At 41.5% G+C, this 23,732-nt stretch overlaps 1 long non-coding RNA gene across 1 annotated transcript in view; it reads right to left on the bottom strand.

Moving 5' to 3' along the window:
• Positions 1 to 13,286: 13,286 nt before the first annotated feature.
• The window catches only part of LOC103920864, a 164,417-nt gene continuing 153,971 nt past the window's right edge, over positions 13,287 to 23,732 (bottom strand). The window contains exon 4 of the long non-coding RNA XR_663822.1: positions 13,287 to 13,396. This is a non-coding gene — a long non-coding RNA (uncharacterized LOC103920864). The remainder of the gene's footprint in view (positions 13,397 to 23,732) is intronic.

A 23,732-nucleotide genomic window follows, 5' to 3' on the forward strand; every position in this document is an offset into this window, starting at 1 on the left:
TGAAGAAAGGCTGAGAGAGTTGGGGTTGTTCAGCCTGGAGAAGAGAAGGCTTCGGGGAGACCTTATTGTGGCCTTTCAGTACTTCAAGGGGGCTTCTAAAAAAGATGGGGACAAACTTTTTAGCAGGGCCTGTTGTGACAGGACAAGGGGGAATGGCTTTAAACTAAAGGGGGGTAGATTGAGACTAGAGAGAAGGAAGAAATGTTTTATGCTGAGGGTGGTGAGGCACTGGCCCAGGTTGCCCAGAGAGGTGTTGGATGCCCCATCCCTGGAACCATTCCAGGTCAGGTTGGACGGGACTCTGAGCAACCTGATCTAGTTGAAGATGTCCCTGCCCAGGGCAGGGGGGTTGGACTAGATGACCTTTAGAGGTCCCTGCCAACCCAAACTATTCTATGATTCTATGAATTAGCATGGATAAAGTTCCCAGGTAGACATTTGTCGTTTCTGTTGTTCCTATTAATTTAGAAATTACAGATTCACAAGAGTTTATCAGATGGGAGTGTCCCCTCCCTAATTTTTTTTTAACCCTCCCAATCTCACAGTTGAGCAGTAGAGACCTTCAGGGAAATGAAATGAGAATTTGGGATAATCAGTACAGTAATACACAACCCTAGAATACACCTACTGTTTTATCTCCTATTTCTCTTTACAATCTTAAGTTTTAGATAGGAAAGAAAAAATAATTTGCGAGAAAGAATGCAATTATTTTTGATACATCAAAAAACATTTCCAACTTGGTAGATTAGCGTTTAATCCTTACACCTAAAAGTCAGATTATTGTTAATAGCCTGGCTAAGACTCTGGGTCCAAACTTGCAAAAATAAGATAAAATAAAAAACCACAGGCAAAAGAACAACAGCAGAACAACAAGGTATCTCATATTTCATGTAAGTTAGCAATAGGAGTGAAGACTGGTGGGCTGCCATGAGATCTGTAAGACACGGACACACTTGGAAATCTGTTTCCCTTTCCTACTTCCAGTATCACCGTAGTTCAGCCACTGACAGGTAGACATTAGGGAAGGGATCAGTAGGAAGTGGGCAGAAAGCTCCTCTAAAGAAAAACCATCTTGTTAAAGGCTCCTGAGGGCAATGTCTCATTAATGCGTAAACATTACTTAAACTCCTTTAGGCATCATCTACTGTACCACCACAGAGGAACGCCTTTCAGAGTGCTACTCAGGTCTGTAAAATAAAGGAGAATGGGCCCTCCCATTTTCTGTTTTGAAAAAGCACATTATCATTGAACTCTTCATTTTGAAACCGGAGGGGAACGAAGGCAGAAACACCTGCTCATCAGCGAGTGCACAGTAACTTAAAAAACACAGTCTGCTTATATGTTTGGTTCACTTTAAAACATGAAGCTACGGATACTGAGACCCTGCTGGCCAGAGGCCAAATCACTACTATCAACTGGTATCTTGCCAATTACAGAAAAAATTCTACAAGGTAACTCAGGAAATACAGAGAATCCTAAAGCCCTGAGCCCACAAAAGCCAATCTATGATTGCAATGTCTGCACTGAATAGGTTGCAAAGTCTGGGTCAGTCTGAGTCCTCACAACAGGGTAAGGCCTAACCTGTCAAACTCTCATTTGACATGAGTTTCCTTTGGTTAATTTCCTCCACCAGAGAAAGCACCGCTCTGTACCTCACCGTGGCCAAAAGCAGAGCTTCCAGATGCCAGGGCGTGCAGCCCCGACACTGACCGCACCCCGATGGCCATGGCATCGTCCTGCTAAAGCCTACCTCAAAGCGGGTGAAGCTATACCTTAGCAAGCCCTGCAAGCAGAAGACTGAGCATAGAATCATAGAATCATTAAGGTTGGAAGAGACCTCCAAGATCATCGAGTCCAACCATCAACCCAACAACACCATGCCCACTAAACCATGTCCCTAAGCGCCTCATCTACCCGTCTTTTAAATACTTCCAGGGATGGTGACTCAACCACTCCCCTGGGCAGCCTGGTCCAATGTTTAACCACTCTTTCAGTAAAGAAATTTTTCCTTACATCCAATCTAAACCTCCCCTGGCGCAACTTGAGGCCATTTCCTCTCGTCCTTTCGCCAGTTACTTGGGAGAAGAGACCGACACCCACCTCGCTACAACCTCCTTTCAGGTAGTTGTAGAGAGCAATGAGGTCTCCCCTCAGCCTCCTTTTCTCCAGGCTAAACAACCCCAGCTCCCTCAGCCGCTCCTCATAAGGCTTGTTCTCCAGACCCCTCACCAGCCTCGTTGCCCTTCTCTGGACACGTTCCAACATCTCAACATCCTTCTTGTAGTGAGGGGCCCAAAACTGAACACAGTATTCGAGGTGCGGCCGCACCAGTGCTGAGTACAGGGGCACTATCACTTCCCTGCTCCTGCTGGCCACACTATTTCTGATACAGGCCAGGATGCCGTTGGCCTTCTTGGCCGCCTGGGCACACTGTCGGCTCATGTTCAGCCGGCTGTCGACCAGTACCCCCAGGTCCTTTTCCGCCAGGCAGCTTTCCAGCCACTCTTCCCCAAGCCTGTAGCGCTGCATGGGGTTGTTGTGGCCAAAGTGCAGGACCCGGCACTTGGCCTTGTTGAATCTCATACAGTTGGCCTGGGCCCATCGATCCAGCCTGTCCAGGTCCCTCTGCAGAGCCTTCCTACCCTCGAGCAGATCAACACTGCCGCCCAACTTGGTGGTGTCTGCAAACTTACTGAGGGTGCACTCGATCCCCTCATCCAGATCATTGATAAAGATATTAAACAGAACTGGCCCCAAAACTGAGCCCTGGGGAACACCGCTCGTGACCGGCCGCCAACTGGATTGAACTCCATTTACCACAACTCTCTGGGCCCGGCCGTCCAGCCAGTTTTTGACCCAGCGCAGAGTCCACCTGTCTAAGCCGTGAGCCGCCAGCTTCTCGAGGAGAATGCTGTGGGAGACGGTGTCAAAGGCCTTACTGAAGTCCAGGTAGACCACATCCACAGCCTTTCCCTCGTCCACTAGGCGGGTCACCTGGTCATAGAAGGAGAGCATGAGAAGGCGGAATCTGAACTTGCGAGTCTAGAGACGTCAGCCAGTCAAACTACTACTTATTGCTCAAGTTTTTAATGAAAAATATGAGGGAAAACAGATTGCAAATTCATTTTAGCTAAAAAAAAAAATAAAAATCTAGATTTGAAAGAAAGTGCTTCCACTGACAAACTGCACAAAACCTCTTCCTCCTCTCAACAGAACAGCAACAAAACCCTCAGCTACTTAATAGAAAACAGACATTTCTAATAAAATTTTCATTTTGCCAAGAGTCATTTTCCACCTAAATTTTTCTCCTATGCACTCCGCTGAATGCAGAAAGAGGCTCTGTAAAACAAATTGGTCTAACCATGCTCAGGAGGACTTTCTCTGGGCCCTTCTCGCCTGGCCCTTGGCTTTTGTACACCACTTCTCAGCAGTCCCCTTGGTCAACACAAATAGGGTAGTTCACTTTTTATTTCCAGTGTCTTCATAGGCTTATGAATTTTTGCGTTAACTGTATTTAAAGTTTTAAGTTTTTCTTTCAATTGTGACAGCTAAAGACTTACTTTTATTTCAAAATGAAAGGCAAACAGAACAGATCATATATCCTCCAAAGACCCTGTTTCAGGTTGCCTACAACTGAGGTCAGACATTGCTCACTCGGTACTTGGAAGGCTTTCCTCCGGTGAACCTGTATGCTAGGGACCTCCTGGCCTTTTAAATAAACACTGAGATTTCTCAGAAACAAGATGACAAATGCGTCATAGGAACATGATCCAGAAAACGCAAAGAACTAACTACAAGACATTTGGTAAGTTTAATATATTAAAGTCAGCAGACCCTGCTGAAATTTACCTTAGCGTGCCTCAAAAGGAACTAGCCCGGGCAAACCTTGTAACTGCTAATGATTATTTTCAGCAATTCATTCAAGACAGAGACCTTGGAGGCAACATCAAATCTCTGGTTTTAAGATGGTAAAAAGGTGAATCTCAAAAGTTACAAGCACCCAGACAGACAACGAAACGAATTACTAAATAAACATTAAGTGAGTAATAGAGAATATCATCACGAATCCATCAGCACAGTGCAGTCGTCTTCTCTGATGAGTTAACTGGCCTTGTAAGTGTAAGCAAGATAGCGGATGTAACACATCTTAACTCTAATATGCCTTTTGACATTGCCCTATATGACACTGTCATAACAGAGGAACATAGCCCAGATGACAGCAGTATAAATTTTACTCAGATTATTAATTAACAGTTCTCTGTCAGATCATAACTTGTCTGGATACAGGTCATTTCTATGTATTCAGTCGTGACTTGGACAATGAAACAGAGTAAACTGCCAAACTTCTAGATGATAACAGGCAGAAGAGTCTGCAAACACTTACAGGATAAAAGTTTAAAACAATCTTTATAAACTGGAAAAATGTTCCAAAAGCCAGGCCAAACACACATATGAAATACTACAGATGGGAAAGAAAAATCAAATGCCCAAATAGAAAATTGGGAACACACAGCAGAATTCATCTGCCCAGTGTACAAGTGCCTAAGGATAAATACAGGGGAAAGGTTCTAGGTATTAAAGATCACCAAGCACTGGAACAGGCTACCTATCAATCCCCCTGGAGTCTGGGGGGTAAGGGGATTTATACTAGACCAGAAAATATCTGTATGACATCCCAGCTTGGGGAAGAAGAGTGGACACCATGCTCCCTTAGGTCCGTCCCAAGCCCAATCTCAGTGATTCCAGACATCCGCTACTGACTGGAGCCACCCAGCTCAGCCTGAACCCTGCCCCAGGAACTCTCCCAAGTTTGAAACCTCCTCTGATTTTGATCTTACTCAGGTAACAGCGCTGATCAGATGGGATTGAGTCAACATAGTTTCAATTATCCATTCAATGTTATGGCTAAGTGATACGATACCACTTGCAAACATACTCAGGCTTTCTCTAACTGCTAATACAAGTTGAGCACACTGGTAAAAATTCAGACAACATGCAGGCGGCACCATGTGTTCAACCATGACTTCATTCTGCAATGCTGTAAGCATGTATCTTAGTTGACCTAAGCATACATGCCATAAAATTCAGTTGAAAAGTAGTGCATTTAAAAAAAAAAAAAAGATAGACATAGTTGCCAGTGGTACCACAATCATAAGTTGAGAAGATCATCCTTTATCACGGTTGAGAGAGGTGCTTGGCCAGCCCAAGGTTCAACACTTAATATTTCTCTGTTATTTTACAATAACAGTTTAGACAGACCTTATAAAAGCTAGCCTATTTCCTACATATGCTTGTAACACCTAGCTTTTATTTTAACTTAGATATGGTGCTGACAACTATTTCAAGCTGTGTCTTTAAAGGAACATATACCTTATTTGCACACAAACATTACTGTAACATTAACTGTCAATAAGAAAATCTGATCACCCCAAAACTTTGAAATCTTTAATCTGAATAATATTGCGTTCACTGCCTGTGACACAGCTCTGCAGAGTTCCAGATGCCTGAACTCCGAGGGTCGTTGACAGCGAGGGAAAAAATGATGAGAGTTAGGTTTTAATAACGTGAAAAACAGAGACATTCAGCTACCAACTTCTCTCCTCTTTGCCGAATTCAACTGCAATACTTCTTCCCCCCCCCCCTCCTTTTCTCCTTTTGTGAGGCTAAGGAGCTACACCATGGCAAGCTCCACTCCCTGCCCTTCCTGTCATCACACCACGAAGTACTGGAACAATGTACCTCTTAACCTAAAAGGCCTGTTAATCAAGAGAGCTATATGACTGCTTATTACAAAACTCCCTTCCCATTATGTTGCGCTTTCAATGAATCTCTTAACTAGCAGCAGTCAAGAGCACCCCCCCCTGCTGGCATCAGAATGAATTTTACCAATTCAATTTGCTGGCTGCTCAAAACTAAAAATGCCAGCTGATTGCTAGTTCAGACAGCTCTGTGTTCAGCCACTTGTGCATACTTGAAATTATCTGAATGCAGTTTGAAGACTACAGCAGAAATTTTGTAATTAGAATTCTGCAATGTAGATGGTAATTTTTCCCCCTCAGTAACACACAAAGATCAGATAAACAGGAAGCAAATTGAGGAATTTTGCAACATGAATAGTGATCTGCCTCAAACAGAAAAAAAAAAAAGGGGGGGGGGAGGAAGAAATCTTTGTGATCTGAAGTCCTGGTCTGATGAGACTCTTGCACTGCGGTTGCAGAAGGGCTGTCTCAACAATACAGACAATCAAAGCAGCTGAGTAAAGTTATATATCATTAACTAGTTTCTTGCCTTTGATGCTTGAAAATAGATATTAAGTAGGTTCTGCAAATGTGAGAGACTCTACAGAGCCTGTGTATTTAAACTAGGGTTTTCTCAAAATATATTTACCACCCCATTAGGTGGATAAGGACCATAATTACAAAATCAAATAAACCAGTATCCCTGCCATCTACTGCTTTTCTTGACACTTCCTGCAACAGTGAAGTAAACCATGCTGAATAAGGATATCTCCTCCTTTACATCCTCTTCCTCTCCTCTGCATGTCTAACAACCATAAACATAGAAGAGAAGGTCACTATACTCAACCTTCTGCATCTGAAATTTTCTCCCAGAGGGAAAGATGCAGGGATTTTGCTTTAATTAAGCCAGCTGATCACTGGGTCACTGCAATACTGTTGCCACCTGAGTCCTGGCAGACTTTGAACAATGCTGCGGATGAAACATACAGCCATCACATGACGCAAGTGATCCAGGAATTCCAAAAGCATTTTGACAGTAACACACCTCAAACAAATATTCTAAAGTTGTAAGATAACCCGTGACTTGACTAACGAAATTAAGCCAAAAAAAAAAAAGGGGGGGGGAGGGGGGCCTTAGGACACCATGAGGTCATACGACAGGCAGTAATACTGAGCTATTTGGTAGCACTGTGAGCTGCTCCAAAGCAGAGCGTTCTGTGCCTGCTGGCTGTACTCTGACGGTACAGCACGTACACAGCCCTGGAGTGCTGCGATGCACTGCAAACACATAAAACTGTGTGCTTAACAAATGAAGGGAGAGGACAATGGAAGCAGAGTTTCTTCCACATGAACTTTTTGCTCTGGAAGTCTTGGATACAAAGACTAAATGCAACATTTCTAGGGCTCTAACGGGCAGCTGCATCCTGCCATTTTCTGGGTATAGATACGCTGAACCAACTCTTCCATCTGTAATTACTGACATTCAGACCCTAACCTGATTTGACATCTGATTTTTGAGTATCACATGTTGACTTTGATTACATACTTGTCTGCATTAAACAGAACGAACCCAGCCTGGTGTGAAGTCAATGTAGCAGCAGATACCTTGTGAACACATTAGCATTAGCTCGACTTTGGGGTTTTTTGCTGTCTGAGGCATACTGTTGCGGAAACTTGACATTATTCAAAGATACCATTCTTGTCTTTTTTTTTTTTTAAATCAATTGTATTTTTCATGAAATATTGGATAAGCTAAAATAGATCTCTGTATCATGAAACTGAGAGCAGCTATTTTTATTTTTCTTAAAATGACCTAAAAAATCCTCAACAGTCTCAATTCCAGGATTTTCCAAAGAGAAATGCAATTCAAAAGATTATTGTACCGTTTATCAGTATCACTAAAAAAATGAACCTATAGCAGATACTTCCATCAGTTTAACACAGATTCTTATTTCAGCAACTCTTTTCAGCAATACAGAGATCTAGTAAGAGCTACAAGCAGCACAAAAGATTTAGATGAAATCCATAATCCTCAGATAGAGTACAACTAGGACTACAGTTTTGGGTGTTGTTTTTCTTTAACTTAAAGAGAAACATTTCCTAAACAAACATGGGTGAGTTTCCCACATCTCATGACTGAGGTAGACCCAGCATTTGGAGAGAAAATCTAGAACATTAAGATAGTGGGGGGTGGGGGGAAGGGCACTTTTAATGACTATTTCAGCATAGCTTTTTGTGGACAAACTGGGGTAGGAAGTGCCATCTCTTGGATGGAAAGAGAGACAGACCCAGGTCCTAACCATGGTGGTCAGAGACCCCAGTTTTCACTAGAGAAGCTCTGTTACATTCAGTGCTTTGGCCAAGAGCCAGCTCAGGTAAGCGCACCCTGCTTACCTAAGTTCCTCCTACTGTCCAAAACCGTTGTGGTGCTGGATTTTAATTTCGTAGACTAAGCCTCTAGGTACAGTTACAGAGTAACTGCACACAGCTGTGCTTCTCTTGCCCCCTTTTATTTCCTTTTCAGGCACGCTGAAGAGCCCCGAAGAACGATGAACTCGGCGCCTCGTAACGCTGAAGCGCAGTAAGAGAACAAAGCAGTGCCTTTATCGCCCTTCGCTGAAGACAAGTCTGTAAATCTGCCCGTTTTGCTCTCAGCTGTCCCCTCATTTCCATTTTTGCTGCAGCACCGGCACAAAAGATAGCCAATGCCCTCAGTAAGATCATTTAACATATTAAACCGCTTGGCAAGAGCAGACATAGGATGAGCCTAGAGTGGATCTGAGTAAAGGCAAAGAGTGTGAGACAACCTTGTCCAACCAAAGTAGGGTTATTTTTTTTAACCGCTCTGTAGTAACCGAAGCTGTTTCTTTTGGAAGACAGTAAGGTAATGCCATATACAGTTCATTTTTAGAGAATGATATTCTTAAATTTATCAAGAATATTAGCCTTACCGTAATATAATCTCATCCCAAAGTGCATTATGAACTACGAACACTAGAATCAGAAACTGTTTTGATCATAATAAAAACATAGCTATGTCTGGTTTGTGGAAAGTGGAGATTATTTTAATCAGCTCCCCGTAACACTGTGCAACAGGTAATGCTACATACCAAAGAACACCGTATCCGTTGCAATTTCAATTATTTATAGAATCAATGATTTCAATTATAATTCAAATTTCTGGCCTACAGACAGTTCTATTTGATTTGAAAATAACTACTGTTGAAAAATAACACCTAGCTTTCCTTGGCAAGTCAGAAGACAGTTTATTGTCTCTGAGAAAGATGATTATTTGTTTGCATGAGTTCAATCAAAGCTGTTTAAGTCAACTTTTCTGTATCCTGTAGCTTGCAAGGAAGAAAACAGATTCAAAGCTTACCCCTCCCCCCTCCTTGACTTCTATTTATCTGTTGAAACGCGTTTTCTTTATAAACTTGTATTACCCACTCACTTTGGTGATTTTCTGTGATGGGTGAGCCCAAAAAGGTAAGCTCTAGAATTAGTGTCTGCCAGAACTGTTTGAACATAACAGTGATGCATGTGCAGCCACACACATTTTTGCCAGAAGGGGCACAGCTTTTGGGGCTTAGTTAATGAAAAAAAAAATATTTATTTTTATAGTGCAAGCCATAGGTTTACCTGTGTACTCTAAACCTTTTCTCTTTGACTGCACTGCACAGAATTATTCTCATTTTATTCATAGGCCTTGACAGCATCAGCCTAAGTTCTTTGTCACAAGCAGAAATTATTTCACCTCTAGAAGTGCAATCATTTAAAGTATCCTATACAACTAACGCAAGTATTTAACTAGCTAAACAAAGCCTGTTTACAGGCCTTATTAGACACCTCTCTGGTAAAATTTCAGCTGTTGCACCAAATCCTGAATTTGTTCTTGAGATAATAAAACCCTTCCTATTATCCTGCATACAATGTCACTAGAGCCCATAGTAGCAAATTTAACTCCAGTAATATCAGGTACTGCTGATATGTAAAAATAATTATCTACTGCTAATAGCCAGTATGTATACTGTGCACATCTATTATTCTAAAAGAGAAAAAAAAAATCACTGCAGAAAAATGAACACTAGAAACGTGTTGACGTTCAACATGCGCTGTCTAGCTAACTCATGAAATTTTCAAGTCATCAAGATTTCCCCAAGTGCTGGCATTACAATTTAAGCACAGAAAACCTTCTCTATTTTCTGTATTATTATCAAAACCAGTGATTCCGTAAGTGAAGCTGTAAGCTTCTCTGCTGATGCCCAAGCTGAGTACTTCTAAGAGCATTCTTCTGCATCCATTCAGGGTCTGTTAGACTGGCAACAGGAATAAAAACATACTGATGTTATAAAGTGAACCAGATATTACTGAGAGTGCAGATATGAAGATGGTGTGTAGGATAAACAGAACTACTTTCTAAGAACCGTTTCTTAAAATTAAAGCACAATTTCAAGGTTTTGAGCTTTTTTTTTTCCTTTTTATTAATAGGATTAAATCTAATTGGTTAATTTTTGAAAAAAAAAAATAGATAAAACTTAAATGATGCAAAGACTCTGTTATACCAGAGGTACCATTAAATTGGCTATTCGTGATACAACAGATCTGTTTTGATGCTCTGTCATGACATCTGATGCATTTAAACTTTGCAGTGTATGAATGGATGGTTTGTTCATTCCTGAGAGAGCTTGCCCTTCTGCAGTCATGACATATTAATATATTTCAATTTGGATTAGGATATACTGTGTTATCTGCTAGTAGGATATGATGATTTCATATCCCTTGATGGTTCCAGAACAGTTCAGTATACCACTTTTTCCCTGGTCAGAGAGCTAACAGAACAGAAAGTCGTAAAAGGAAAAAAAAAAATCCTTTGGTACACTACAGAGGAGGAACCTTATAAGCAAGCAAGCAAGCATTTTGAGTATTTGTAGAACTTCTGGATTAAATGCACTTGCCTTTAGGAATCCACACAGCTCAAATACTGTAATGATGGTAGAGACTACTTGCTTTAAAAAGCATATCCAAAAATATGGAAGTTTTAAGGGAATTTGTTTTTGAAGGTCTTTTTGAAGACTGGCAAAACAAAACAACAATCCTGTTTTAGCGGTTGAACAGACTTCCATACTGATTTTTCAATTTTCTTTTAGCATAATCCTCACAAAGAAGAACACTGATAAACTTTGTCAGTGTTAAGAAAAATTGGCTTCTGATAGTAGCTAAGCAAGCAAATGTTAAATGTACTCATGATATTCCAGTATTTCCGCTGCCTTTCAATTATTTGCAACTTTCTGAACAATTTCCCTGGAAACAGACTGAAGTTCTATTATGTTTGTAAAATAAAGGTAGATAAACACATTTTCCTGTAAGAGGACAACAAGCCTCAACATCAACCTTTGCTAAATTTTGAAGAAGAAAATATTATTTAGAAAGAAGTTATATATGAGCAAGCTCAGATAGAATGAATTTTTAAAAGAAAAAAAAAAAAAGGAGTCCTTGCCTATTGTACTGCTACGTATTAGGAAGAAACAGGGCATATCACCCTCTTGGGGTATAACCATGTAGTTAAGCCCGTTTAATGGGAAGCAGGAAGAGGGATGTACACAGCGAGAAATTAAAGAATACCCTCCTTAGAGGGATTTTAAAATTAGGGACAAGAAACACATAGTCATTGCAGTTTATATGCATTCTGCAAATCCTGTGTATTTATCTAAAACAAAGCAAGCCAACTGGTTAAGTTCCTGTGTTTTTTCCTTGTTAGGAATATAATGAGATTACAACATGTGATAAAGATGCTGCTGCCAGTCAGTCCTACACTGCAGATAGCGCTCTCCCATAACAAGCTTGGGAAAGGGGGATTTCATGTCACCCTGTTCGGATTTCAGGCAGGAGCATGAAGCAAAGCAATACATGCTGTTCAAATCTTAACAGTACTTAAATTATAAGGACTTTTTTTCTTTCTTTCTTGTCAGAAGAAAGATAGTATTTTCTTTTCAAGAAACTCTGATAACCAGGTATTGTGTGTTTTACCTCACTATTTTTCATGGAGCATTTCCTTCTTGCTTTCCCTATGCTCTGTGAAGACAGTGAATCACTAGCAGCCAGACCTTATTTTGACCCTGCACTTGGACAGGGCTACAGGTCTGCTTATGTAGAAAAAAAAAGATTTAAACAGCAAGGAAGTCACAGGTCAGCTTGACAATGTTCTAGCAGAGGTCTGCGGAGAAATATTGGGCACAAGCTACCTAAGTATACTTAAGCTGAATGTCTCCTTTCCCAAACGCTAACCTGAAAATGCTAACAAGGTTTTAAAAAAATATAAATAAAATATATTTATGGTCACATCAGATCCTATGTACAGTTTTTCATGACTGAGGTTATATACTGTAGATAACTTTTACTTCAAACAGAATCGTTAATTATCTTATCTTTGGACTCTCCTAACATTTCTAACTTTCTTTAATTATTTTCTTTTCTGATTGGAAGAATGATATGCACCTCCTTAGATCACTGGATTTATTCTAATTTTTTGACATAGAAATCTGAGGGATGTTATACACTTGAGCACATTAAGATGGAGCCATTCCTTAACATTTGGATTTCTGGCAACTGAATCTCAGTCTTAGTGTCTGTTTTATATGCATCAGCTACATAGTGCATGAAAATAATTCCTGCGCTTCTGTTCCCCCAACAAATACAATGATAGTCTCTTCAATAGTAATTTTAAAATTTCTCTCTCTTTTGTGACTATTCATTTATATCAACTTGTTCTGCAAATTGCAGTGCAGCTTTTGAACACTCCTACTCCAGTCAGAATTTAATTCCGCTAAAGCCTTGACTCCACGTAACAATTTCGGACTGGATCCTGCTGCTGGGTGCATGGGAAATAAAACTTCCAAAAGAAAAAAATGCTGTTGTGCACACAATAAAATATATTTTCAATGCATTATAAGTAAGTTGCTTTACGAACTGCACTGGTCTTAATAAAAAGAAAATGGAAAGAAAAGGATTTAAGTCAATAAAACTGTTGGAATTAGTATGTCAGGGTTAGACCTGCAGTCAATATATGTAACAAAGCAAGCCGAACAGGCATGTCAGAAACACTGTTTAGCTGAAAGTACAGCATACTTAGGATAGAAGACAAGTAGCCGTCCAATCCCACCAAAAATGAGCAAAGGAAAATAAATGCCTTAAAAAAAAAAAAATCCTTTAACTCCATAACAACACAGCTCACTTAGCAACTTCAAACCATGAAAATAAATATTGTATGTGCATATCAAGTAACCTAGCCTGTGGGCTTGTAAGTAACCTAACTATAAATGTTTTTTCCCTTTTATGATTTAACTTCTTGTTATTGCATTTTGCTTCCTGTTAAGTAATGGAGTCAAATAAACAGTTGTTGGGATCTGGCTTCACGTGTTTAAGATAAAATGACAAAAACCCCCACAAAATGCAGATTCTGAAAATCAAGTTCCCTTGGCCGCGACAGACTGCATACAGTATAAAACAGAGGCTAGGAACCACCGCCACAGAGGGAGCGGACGTACCGTCAAACAACCCATCAGGCTCTGCTCGAATGGCCTCTGGAAGGCTCTGGGGTCTCCGCACCAGTCCAGGAGCTCTGTTGCTGCATTATGGAAGTTTGCAGGGTTCTGTAAGTGCTGGAAAGGGAAGACAAAGCAGCACGGTAAATAACATACACAAGGGCTGACACAGTCTTTTCTACATCACTTTAATGCAACATTTGGAAACTAGGAACAGCATATAATTTGGAAGCAAGGCCTTAAATTGTACAGTGAACACAGAAAATCCTATTTCATTCTTTTTAATACTTACGCAGATTTTCTAATTTTCTGATATGAACCATTAGTTAGAGGTAAGCTGTAGCTGAAATACCACAGCTCACCTGAATTCCTTCCTCCATAACATCACCTCTCCCACCTGCAAACCGTTACGGATTCTACTCAGAAACCAAAACCGTCTGAGCCCAAATTGAGGGAAACTGCAGTCTTATGTTCAAAGTCTTTGCCTTGGGCTTATGCCCCGTTGCTGGGACATGCCAGCACAGCCATGCCTTCCAACAATCAAGATTTTAAATCTTTGCCTGCCAGCCAGGAGACAAACACGACGGTCTCAGAAAATACCAGTGACAGACCAAAGCACACTTACTATACCGATCATGGGACACTGCCATGACCAGAAATGTTTTCACATGCACAGGAAGCGCGTAGAAATTTCGGAGTGGAATCTTACCTCTCCTGAAGAGACTGGCACAATTTTGAGAGAAAAATCTGGTTTTGTTTTCAAATTTGCATGGGCAATGCGATTTCTTAACTGTTACATTCATCTCTGCCTTTGTACTGAACAACCTGTAGTCCTGTTTTTAGAGGCATTTAGTAAACTTACCTGATGCTATTATTCACACTGTCATCCCTCACTGTGCTACGCTGCCCAAGTATTCCAACATTTTAGCAGGAGCAGAGGGAGGGCGCAGGAAAGAAGGAATATAATTTACATGAATAATATTGCTACTAAATTCTCCAGTTATGGTGATGCTAGATATTTCAATGAAAACTCCAGAAACAAGAAGAAAAGAGTGTATTTAGGAATTGTCGGTATCTATTTTAAATAGTAGTTCTATAATTCTTGGGATTGCCGAAACATGAAAATGAGCTGAGCATTTTATCTGGAAGGCACAAAACCCAAAGGCATCATTTTTAAAATACATCATTATTTTTGAATCAGTTGCATAATTTGGGAAAACATGACTGCTCATTTCTAAGCATCTGGATTAATAATAATGTTCACAATCTATTTCTTTTCCCCTCGTCCCCTTGTGCCTGAGAAGCCGCATATATTAACTCTATGATAAATGAAGGAAAAAAATTCCTCCCATGCCAGGTTTTGAGGAGTTCCCAGTCTGTGAGCTTTCGGATCGTGTTACTGTAATTCTTATTCAATGAAGGCTCTTGGTCAGAGGCCTTGTTTTAACAAGAGATGACTGACATGTGGGGCACGGATTTTTAAAACAATAGCAGAATTTGAAAAAGCAGACAGGCATTGTGCAACGTGGTTTTCTTCCTCTGCTCTACAGACACGGACTATAGCTCACGCTACCATCCAGTTTGATAGCTTTACCTAGGCTGCATTTCAGAACAACAATTTCTTGCCAGCTGATCATATAGTTGTTGGAGGAGTCGGACTATTGCATATACAAATTAAAGAGAAGAATCCAAGTAAATAAATGTAAGAAGCCATATTTTAAGGCTTCTTGTAAAAAAAGTCCCATGAACAGAGCCAGCAGTTTGGGTTACGAATCTTGTAAGTAAAAGGCAGAAGGATGTGCCTTTTTGAAGGCTTCATTTAATCCTCCAGAGAAGCGATTGCCTGACACTAAATCTCTCAGTGTATACTGCTCCTTCTGCACACCACTTTCATCTGCAGGGGAAACAGAAGTTGGTTCAAACCCCTCTACAATAGCACATGTAAGCTCTGCTACTATCAAACATCAGATTTCCAGAAGGCAGGAAAGGTGCGTAAGCTGGTGAACAAATTGCACGATACTGAACACATACTGCACTGGCAGGACACAGGTCACCAATCTCTCAGTAGGGAAAAAAAACCCCAAACCCAAAATCCTCTTCCACACAGACACAACATAAAGAAAACTCACTGAAAGCTACTCAGTTCTGTACCTGAAATAGTCTTTAATAATCCTTCCCTCCTTGGGAAGTGAATTGAGATCTGCTCATGAAAAGCCCTAAATAAGAGCTAGATACTATTTCTTTTCACCAGTGTTTCCGTTTGCCAGCCACACACGTGACATCTTCCACTAATTCTTACAATGAGATTTCCCCATTGAGAAACAGACATTATACTTGAATCAGAACAATTTTTATAGGTTTAAGCTAACAAATGAAAAGCAGAGCAGGACCTTAGCCATATGCTTAATTTTCAATTTAGCACCACATAATGCCAATTTCTACTTACCATGACACCACTGAAAAGCAGTATCCCTTTCCTAAAGGTCCAACATATATTAATTTTACACTTCCCTGTGGAAGAAAAGGCTCCTTCCACCTGCCTGTGTCAAAGCAGGGGTGCCCTCAATGCCTTGATTTTTTTGTCCTGTAACTCTCCGTCAAGTTATTTCACTACATCAGGACTGAGCACCAAGGCACGCTATCATAACCAATGTCTTAAATACAGAGGGGATGCTGAAATCCTGTCTACTTAAATCACAGAATCATTAAGGTTGGAAAAGACCTCTAAGATCATCAAGTTCAACCGTCAACACCACCATGCCCACTAAACCATGTCCCTAAGCGCCTCATCTACCCGTCTTTTAAATACCTCCAGGGATGGGGACTCAACCACTTCCCTGGGCAGCCTGTTCCAATGTTTAACCACTCTCTCAGTAAAGAAGTGTTTCCTCACATCCAATCTAAACCTCCCCTGGTGCAACTTGAGGCCATTTCCTCTCGTCCTATCGCTTGTTACTTGGGAGAAGAGACTGACCCCCACCTCGCCACAACCTCCTTTCAGGTGGTTGTAGAGAGCAACGAGGTCTCCCCTCAGCCTCCTTTTCTCCAGGCTAAACAACCCCAGCTCCCTCAGCCGCTCCTCATAAGACTTGTTCTCCAGACCCCTCACCAGCCTCGTTGCCCTTCTCTGGACACGCTCCAGCACCTCCATGTCCTTCTTGTAGTGAGGGGCCCAAAACTGAACACAGTATTCGAGGTTCGGCCTCACCAGTGCCGAGTACAGGGGCACGATCACTTCCCTGCTCCTGCTGGCCACACTATTTCTGATACAGGCCAGGATGCCATTGGCCTTCTTGGCCGCCTGGGCACACTGCCGGCTCATGGTCAGCCGGCTGTCGACCAGCACCCCCAGGTCCTTTTCCGCCAGGCAGCTTTCCAGCCACTCTTCCCCCAGCCTGTAGCGCTGCGTGGGGTTGTTGTGGCCAAAGTGCAGGACCCGGCACTTGGCCTTGTTGAATCTCATACAGTTGGCCTCGGCCCATCGATCCAGCCTGTCCAGGTCCCTCTGCAGAACCTTCCTACCCTCGAGCAGATCAACACTGCCGCCCAAATGCAACTATGCAACTGAAACTAGTTTAGAAACTCATTGGGCAATAGAAGCAATTCTATCAGTTCCATTATAGGCTAAAAAAGCCCCCCCCCAAAACAGAAGAAAAAGTTGTCAGACTACCAGTGGTTTCCATCTCTGCAGAGTGGATTTGAGCATTTTCTGGGATGGGAGAAAAGCTGGTCCTGAGGGGACGCTTCTAGCAATGTCACATGCAGTTCCGTCTGGAACATATTTCTCACAGCTTTCTGCCTTTTTAATATTTTTAAATTAAGGTTTTCCTCTGATTTTTCTTCTTCAGATTACAGAGGGCAAGATTACTTTCGTGGAAAACAAAGAGAAGATCCAGCATGAACCAAAGCATGACGGCAGGTGCAATTCCTTCCCCGAGTTACGCAAGAAGACATTCCAAATGCCTACTGTGACTTTTTTATTTATTGACAGCTTAAACGCTGCACTCGGGGCAAAAAGCCCCGATTGTCATTCACATCCTCACAACAAAAAGCCTGCTTGAGAAGAATATTACATCTACTGTATTCATCAAACAAGAAATTAAAGAGATTTTTCTTAGCTCTCGATCCAAGAACAGAAGTACAAAACAAAGCTTATGCCAGATCCATCCATCAGCTTTGTTTTGAAGCATTTCCCATGCATGGCTCCATCCTATTCAACTGAAATTACTGGCAGCATTTTGACAGAAGCAAGGCGTGTGCCTGAAGAGTCTAGTCTGAAACCGTGCTTCATGTAAACAAGGAAAACAAAAAATCACCTCATTAGTAGATGGTTTAGAAAAAAGTGACAATGAACCAGATCCTGCTATGACACACCTTGGTATATCTTCAAAGCTACTAGTGAAGGACCACCTAACACCACCACGCTTGCAAGCAATGGTGTTTTCAACAAGCAGAGAGGATTTGTATGAATAAAATCTGGAGCAGAGGTAAACAAAGCCAATGAACCGAATGAATCGGTTATTTACCGGATTGCTTTCAGTATCATCTAATTTTTAGAAGGCTATTAGTGAAACGCAACAATTTCCATTATTTCAAAACCTAAGAAAATTTTCAGTGCAATAATTTATAACTCCAAAACCTGAATATTTTCATAGCCTGAATGGAACAGAAATCACAGAAATACTTGATGCATGCAAGTGTATCATTATTGCAGGGATCACCAAGTGGTGCTTTGAAGAGACAGTCTCTCGCTTATTTTTGGTCTTGGAAGGAATCTTGTGTTCTTTGTAGTACTTCAATTAACAGCCTCGTATAGGGGGATGCAGAAAACAGTGAAGGACTTCACTCTCCACTTTACTATGTCCAGTAAGAGTGAATTGTACCAGCAAAGCCCCTTTCTGAGGACGGGGCTGACATTTCGGCTGGATTCTAGGGAAGACAGGAATATCTACCTGTTGCTCGTGACCGCCTCTGGCTTAAACATTTTATTTACATAAAGAACAGACCATCTTTGTAAGTTAGAGTGGACACATGGGCAGAGGATGGAGGTACGCTAGGACACCCAAGTTCATTAGCTTTCTCAGCAACTGCCTGTGTGCCTGTTCCATGGTTTGCGGCCGCGTAGTCGCCAGGGGAGGGGGAAACAACATTCAGTGGGGAGTTACCACAACAGCTAATATGTGGCAATTTTTGGTGCAAGCATTTCAAAATACAGACACTTCTTGAAATTGTTATTCCCTTCCAATTAGACGGTGATCAAAAAGTCTTGATATGCAATAAAACTCTGCAACGGGCCAAAAAGGATAAGCTTCATACCACATAGGAATTCAGGCTCCTATGAGTGAAATAGGCATATGTGATAAAGATCTTATTTTTTTAAAAGGATACTAAAGCACAGTCGAGTACTTTCAGTCTAGACACCCACACCAGAGTGGGTGCAAACCACTTCCTGCAACCAAAGACTCAATATGATTTTAGAGACAGAAACCAATTATCCTCATCGAAATATGGCAAGGACAACAGCCTTATCTCCTCTAAATATAGAAGACTGTAACCCAGATGTACACTCGTGTATCTGCGACAGAACAGTCTAGTAAGTAATGGAAGAATAACAGTCAACATTAAGAGCAATTACAGAGGGTTAAAGTTATCTCTCACATACATCAAGAAATGCTAACATGACAGCAATGGTATGGAAAGTGAATCATTTAAACATGGAATCCATATGTTCCAGTTTGTTGCTATAGAAAACAAATGTAGAATTTCAATTTACAAATGACATATCTCTGGTGGAGGATTTTTTCCTCTCTTTTCTGCGGAATACATCAGACTGAAGGCACAGACCTAATTTGCCACAACTTAACCTATTCAAAATGAGATGTCATGCAAATAAGCTTTTGAGCAGCAAACTGCTTAACTATGCTAAACAAGTTATTGCATTTATTTACGTGATGTCGCACCAAATTATGAAGGCTGACTCAAGTTGTCTGTTTATTTTGCCGAGTTACGTCTGCTCTGCGTCTCACTCCTTGATTTAATTGAGCTGCTGAAGATAATATAACATCACACAGACACTATGCCATGTTGCTAGATTCTAGGTTAATTAACAGTAGCCTACAGTCACTGAATTTCTCACATGGTTAGCCACTTGGACCCTGTCTACTGTCTAGCTTCACTAATCAACGAGTCTGGGAATTTTACATTAGCGATAGGACACATTAGCGACATACGGAGCTTTTGACTGCACAGAAAAAGAAAACAGAGCTCGATGGTAGGTAGCCTTTTCTTCATTCTGAAATTAACCCGTTCCTACACACCGTGTGGCAAGGCTGCACGCTTGGCAAAACTTCTGGTACACCAACTGGGAAAATTAAGTCCAAGAGGTGGCTGCTCTCCTGCAGGACAGAAAGCTACAGCTACTGTTCCACAAGCACTGCCAGCTAATGGGAGCACCGGCGGCTGCCTGCCCCAAAAGGCTCCTGCCTCCCACGGCTCTGCCTTCTTCTGCCTGCTCTCCTGCGCAGCACAAGAGGTCACAGGGCTGCATGGTGAACTAACCTCATCCTGTACTAGTAATTTCAGCTGCACTGGCTCTCCAAAATGGCACGCGGTGCAGGTCCTTGAACCTTAGCACTAGCAGGGGAGATTGCAGTGGTGTGTGTTACTCCAGCGGCAGGCCGCTCAGGAGCTCATGGGAATGGCCACGGGTTACAGCACATCACCTTTTCATGCCAATACTGGACTGAGGTTGACCTAAACCTAAGGATACATTTTCTTGATATGCTTAGTCTCACGGCAGGCTGCCCAAGAGCTTCTTCCCCAAACCACATACTTCCACCACTTCCAGTGCATCAGGCCACGCCTGCTGTTCTGACCGTGAACTAACCTCCCAAATACTGATTTTCAGTCATCACTTACAGTGAGATTCCCTATGTGACCACAGGATCATTAGACCTGACACAAAGAAGGTGGCAGCAAACACAAGGCAGGGCTGGGAAGGTACGAGGACTCTGCTCTCAGCAGCCCACGCTGTGGATTAAACGCATCACGAAACTTCTCCCGAAGGTGGAGCTATACCATCAATGTAAGAGGAAGACAAAGTTTACAGTATAAATACTCCTCCTGCCTCACAACCTCCCCGCCTTCTTAAAATAATGGTACTTTCGATTATTTCAACCTAGAGAAATATTTTCTGGTATTAATATTTCTCATTATTGTCCATAAAACATAATGCATATAAAGAGAGATGCCAAAAGCAAATCATGATTTTTAGTGTTCTGATATTGTACATATTTACTCTGGGGTTAATCCACAGACTTCAGCCAAGTTATTCCGAGTTTAGACAGCAGGTTCATCTACGAGTCCTGCAAAACCTTGCAACAGGTCCAGAATTTCAAGTGATATAAAACCCAGTACCAAACCCATCTTTTCCAAATGATGAGCCAGATATTCAGCATGCCATAAATTTTGCATAGAGCTCGTGACATTTCAAATGCATGTATACAACTCTGAAGTCCACATGATCTGCCTGCTATTTTCAGCTGCTGGCATGCAGGTTTTCAAGCCTTTCTCCACAACAATGAAAGTTAAAATTCTCATATGGTTGTAAAATCTAGGAATTTAAAAGCCAAACGGAACATACAGCAGCTATCAAATTTTACATATAAAAATAAGGATGCTCATGTAGAAACTGTAATTCCTTTGGAACTAAACTGATTGATACTGGTTGAAGAAGGAGCTGACTCACTCTTTTCCATGCCTACATGACTTTTCTAACTCTGGTGCATACCGGCTCTGACCCTTGAGAGACAGAGAGATTTGGTGTTCAGGTGCTTTGGCAGATTCTGCCAGGCAATTCAGACTTCCACCCCCCACCCCCATCTTAATATTCATCCAGACATGCCTGCAATCACATGTAATGAAAATGCACTGTTGTACTGGCGGGGGGGGGCAAAGAGGGGAGTAGGAAAGAAAGGGACAGAGAGAACAGAAAGAGATTACATGCCCTTCAACTGAAACAACCCAGGAGCAGAATTACTGTGGTCCTGCATGTTGGACAAAGGGCATTCAGCTCCCAAACGAAAACTAATCACCTATCTAAAGAATGTAAACAGGATTCCTGGTCAGACACCCTTGACACAGCATAATCAAGGGGAGGCAAGGCTGGTCTCTGTATTAGTCAGTGCACAACCATGTTCCCACTACACCCAAATTTGATAGCACACTCAGCGCCACAAGCAAGCAGTAGAGGACCTGCAAATCAGCAAGGGTCATTTGCTGTAATACATTAATGAAGCCTTTATTACTTTAAAGCCTGAACAGGCGCCGTGAGTGAGCCCAACCACGAGCCCCTCTCCCCCTCCCACACACAGGCCTCTACCGCAGATCCCCATCCACCAAGAATTCTCTCTCTCCCTGGCATGCCCTCCACCGGCTGCAACAGAGCTCAGGGGGTGTTACAGAAACACAGGACGATAACCAAGGATACGCTTTAAATGTAGAAAATGCCGTAACCTGAAATAGGTGGTTTCTCTATTACGTTGTTTTTTGTTTTTACAGTCAAGTGTGATTATGAAAAGGCCTTATCTACAAGCAGCTATGCTCAGTATATTAAAAACTCATCTGCAATGAAGATTCAAAACAAATGGTCTTTTTCTTTTTCAAGAGGATAGAGGGGAGTATTGAGCTATTTTTTGTCTTCTGGGAAAGTGATTTTTGTTTATCTGGATATGGATATATATAGTTCAATTCTCTACAGTCCCCTTCAATATCAAAGATTGTTTTATTTATCAAAAAATTAAAAGGCTCAAGCTGTGCATTTTGTATTCAGATAATCCCCCCCTCCCAATTTAGTGTTTGTGAGATTGAGAGATCCCTAATTAATAGAATTATCTTGCACTTACATGGCTCATTCCATTGGAGACTTTATAAATATTTTATTAAGCTCACATTTTGAGAAGCACCAGATACACTGAGAGAGAGATTAAAACCATGTTAGCCATGCCTACTTATGAAAAACAGAATGAAAGGGAGTCACCTTTGCCCCATTTGTCCACTGCAGCTTCTTTTTCAAAGGAAAACAGTAAATACTGAGAAAAGACCAGCACCTCTTTATCAGGTGTTTTAACTACATGGAAATACTGGGTAAGACGAGCAGGGGAGTCAACACTAAAGACAGGAGGTCGCATGCTAAACAAATGAGAAAAAGAACAAATAAAAACCACCCGCATCACTGAACTGCAAAAAAGCAAGTTGTCCAGTTGCGAGCTGTAAGGGAACAAAACCTGTACTAATGCGGATTTCCATAGATGCTGCTTTCATACACTTTTATACATAAAGTGTGTGTATAAATCAGTATTGGTTTCAGAAAAGGCGAATGCCTGGTAATTGAATAGCCTTGTTCTGCTGCCTGGATCTGCTATACCATGAGATCTGTGAGGAAGATTGCGCATCTATGTGCACGAGCTGGAGGAAAGGAAAGAAAAGATATTGCAACCTTGGCTTTTCCGCTAGTTTTACTAAAGTGTTAAGAGATGGATTCAACACTCTGATCCTCAAGCACTATGCACAGAAGCGAGAAGAGCTAAAACAAGAATCGCTCCCTAGCTCTGCTGATCAGAATTACGTTGCCGTCTTCCCGCTCTCTACCTTTCGTATCTACGTAACTGCAGTCTATTTATGATATACTTTGATATAACTTTGTGTTATATAAGGGAACATGCAACAAATTAAACTTCTTTTGTCGTGAACCCATCTACTGCTGATCCACCCCACTCTCCCCTGCCCAAGAAAAAACTCTGACTTGGGGGGTCTAAAGGCTGTGATCCAGATCTGACTGAAGATGGAAATGGGGCACGCTAGTGCCAATGTGTCCTTTTGTTCATCTATCGATAAAGGGAACAAGAATGCCCGGTCCAATCTTTGCACCCTTCTTACCGCCAGCACCCAGACTGCTATTACACCAGCTGAGAGCACTGAGAACAGTATGGTTTACAAGAGACTCAAAATAATCAGAGGGCTCTGAATTATATTTCCTTAATCACTCACAAAGAGTGATTTTATGGGAAAAAAGTCAAGAAACAAAGGTACCACTGTCTGTTCCTTCTCTAAGGCCATGCTCAGTGATGCAAGGCTCCAATCTATCTTTAAATTTGCAATTACAGCTCAACTGAATTATGAAATCAGTTTGCCTAACCAGTTCACTCACTCTTCTTGGCAACAGAAACAAGCCATTTTCCATCAGTATCTCCCTGTCATAACATGCTAGCATAAGATGGCTCTATATGCGACTACAGCAACGATGTAGTCCACTGAGGCTTCTTTAGCTTTATCATTCCAATAGACAATGTAGCGATACAGGAGCTTTCTTCTCTAACGCCCTCCTCATTTTCAGCAAGTACTTTCAGTCCTAAATAGCTCGACATACCAAGGAGTTAATTTTCTCAAAGCTGTG

The sequence above is a fragment of the Pygoscelis adeliae genome, unplaced genomic scaffold (genome assembly GCF_000699105.1).
Source record: "Pygoscelis adeliae isolate BGI_AS28 unplaced genomic scaffold, ASM69910v1 Scaffold16, whole genome shotgun sequence".
NCBI lineage: Eukaryota > Metazoa > Chordata > Aves > Sphenisciformes > Spheniscidae > Pygoscelis > Pygoscelis adeliae.